The sequence below is a fragment of the Scardinius erythrophthalmus genome, assembly GCF_964197995.2.
Source record: "Scardinius erythrophthalmus genome assembly, chromosome: 12".
In the NCBI taxonomy this organism is placed as follows: Eukaryota; Metazoa; Chordata; class Actinopteri; order Cypriniformes; family Leuciscidae; genus Scardinius; species Scardinius erythrophthalmus.
Window position 1 is genome coordinate 9,243,072 of NC_138232.1, and position 3,046 is coordinate 9,246,117.

The 3,046-nt window shown below is 35.5% G+C and overlaps 1 protein-coding gene across 1 annotated transcript in view; it reads left to right on the forward strand.

Moving 5' to 3' along the window:
* The window catches only part of rybpb (RING1 and YY1 binding protein b), a 29,253-nt gene extending 26,923 nt beyond the window's left edge, over nucleotides 1-2,330 (forward strand). Inside the window, exon 5 of the mRNA XM_081381829.1 lies at nucleotides 1-2,330. This exon is cut by the window's left edge and continues 883 nt beyond it. The gene's annotated coding sequence lies outside the window, so the exon portion shown is untranslated.
* The last annotated feature ends 716 nt before the right edge of the window (nucleotides 2,331-3,046 follow it).

Consider the following 3,046-nt stretch of genomic DNA (forward strand, 5'->3'; position numbering starts at 1 on the left):
ATTCTTCTGTTGCTTTGTTTTGGGATTTTCGTTTTTTCCATTTTGCGAGACTGGTCTGAACATTTGTGCACTGGGGGTCCCTAGATCTGGTTTGGTCAATGAACTAAACGGATGGTGTTTTGCATCCGCTTTGTTATGGAGAAGACAGCTGGGATTCAAAAACTGCAAGGAGACATTGCGAGCATGATGTCAGCTTTGGATGTGAACATTCGGAACTGAGCTTTCTTAATGCTCACTTGGCTTAACGTCTGGTTTTGCAAATGTATTTGAAACAGCTTTTGATGTCCTTCAATGTCTACATATGATGTATTGTAAAAACACTAAAAGGGTTTGACGTCTCAAAGGTCCGTAGGCTTTTAACGTTGAAGAACTTATTTTGCGATTTCTAGTTCTTTTTTGATTCCAAATTTTAATGTTAGGGCTATACTCAGCCTTGTTTTATTCTGAAGGCAAACGTGTGACACTCAACCCCATTATTTTCAGAAGCGTACGTGGAGAGCAGTGCTGTATTTACTAAAACAGTCCCACCGCTAGAATTCAGAGACATGCTGAACATGAGCTTCAAACTGTCACTGAATGCATGGGAACTCTCACAAGCATTCATTCAGTACCAACATTTTTAAAAAACTGTTTACTTGGGTGTCATGAAAAATTGACACGAGCATGATTTCACTCATCTTTACCGTACCCCATTGACTCAAAATACTCGAGCTGTCTAGCTGGCGTCTCCCACAAATCTTAAAGTCAGCAAATCGTCCCTTTGAACTGTATTAAACTTGTACAAAGTATGTGTATATGATATGAGTTTTATTTATTGACGGACCAAAGGAATTTGATATTGATGACATGCTAGGCAAATGAATAATTCAAAATGTAATTACCATATGTGTGATATATAACATTTTAATAAAGTCTAATATAATCCATTTCAAATGTGTAATTCTTGTCCTCTTGATATATGCAGAATATTTGTATACTTGTAAATTCATAGACATTCAAGTCAAATGACTTCTGTCATTGTACTGCGTGCTAATTCTGCTATGGCATAGAATTATTACAGTGAATTCCCATCAAGCTGTTTTCCCTCCTTGAATTGTTCTTTAAATCTTTTGTATGTTTTGAAATGAAGAGATAAATGGACACTTTGATGCTTTGAATGGGAAACTGCTTCTGTTAACAACCTTCATGCTTTACTGGTTGTTTTGAGAGGGTAAACGTGTGTCTTCTGTATTTGTGATGTTAACCAACCAAACCGGTATTGATTGTTGAATACAAAGCATTTCAGTTGTATTGGTATTGATTTTGTTTTGCTACCCGTTTAGATCAGTGCAATTCAAGATGGACACTATTCGTAAAATCTTTTCTTTTACTCAAAGTATGCAAAGTAATAACCAGAATGGGAGATGTTTGACATCACAAATAAATCACTGGGGCTTTAATTATTCTGCATTGTTCAGATTGTTGAGATTTTACTACATTTTAACCCCTGCAAAGTTATTGAATTTGCAATGTATAGCTTAAAAAGAACGTTTCGTAAAATGTATGAACATAGCCATTTTTTCACTTGCCTTATCCGCTGTCAGAAACGTGAATTTTGTAAAATTGTAAAGGAAAAAAAGAACAAACAATGAATTGTATCTTAATTTATTCAAATTTGAGGAGAAAAAACAATTGCTGAATTTAAATTGCTTATGTAGAACTCAAAATGGTGCAAAAGCCAACATAATAGGCTATGAACAGCAATGGAGCTAAACTTTTTTTCTTTTCTTTTTTACGCGCAAGCAGTTCTGTTCTTGTGTACGACCAGTAACCTTAATTTACTGTGTAAAGATGGTTACATTTTTTTGATTTTTTTTTTTTTTTTTTTTTTTTTTTTTGTCAGAAACCCAAATATAGAATGCTTGTCTACATATGCTATTGCGTTAACCTTGTGAAATTTCAGTGTACCTGTATAGTCCTGGCTCCTTTAATTTTGTCAATATCTTGTATATAAAAAAAAAAATGCTTTTTACTTTTTCTTTTGCATAATAATTTTTCATTTTTTTTTTTTTCTGGTTTTGTTCTTGCTAGTTGCTGTTATTTGTAAATTTTGTATTGCGCTCATTTCAATTGTAAATGTACATTTTACTGCCCTTTCTCTTCATTTTTTTTTTTTATTGATCACAGCTCCTTGTCTACAGCTGATACAATGCTAACATTCGACAGACTTCTGGCATGTGCACGACTTTGCTTTTAGAGGCTTCTTTATCATTTCCCATGCTTCCAGTAGAAATGTCTATTGATGCATTTTGCTTGTGTTTTTTCCACAAATAAAATGTTCAATTTATCTAACGTGATGTTTTTGGTCTTTTTCATACAATTATACTTCAACACACATCAAATACACTGACCCCAAAATGCAATTAGACACGTGTCCAACTGATCTCAAGGTTGTTTTAGACCAGGAAATATCAATTTAATTCATCATATCTTCCTGTTATATTTCTTTAAAATGAATGTCATTTGGTTTCATATTTTATCTAATGCAATGACGTTTAAAGCAGCTGAAGTGTCCAAATACTGTAGAGTTTCGATACTACTGTTTTGCCCGATAACCTTTAATAGCTTTTGATGCAAATAATTTGGTATGCAGAATAAAGCTTTCTCCTCAGCACATTGAGTGATGTGTGCAGCTCTGATAGTGAGTCCTGGTGCCCTGAGGCATGCTGGGAGCTGTCTCATCTGGGATGGAGATGTCAGAGTAGAGCTCTCACCCTTCGTGCAAAGCACTGACACTTGACCAGAGCAGACCAAGTGCTCAGGCCTACTGAGAAATTCAGCTCCTTTTCTATTCCTCTAGCTAAATGACTCGCAACAGACCAGCTGTTTGCTGGCGACTTGTGAAACAGCCAATGATTACCAGCCAATTTGCATGATACATTTTTATGTCTGGGAAGAGAGGCATGTGTCAGTCACATTGAAGCTGAAGTGTGTCATTTCTGTGCCACTAGTGCCACTGAAAAGGGACTGCAAAAATAAAGCTTTCTGAATACGCCCCCTGTAGGCC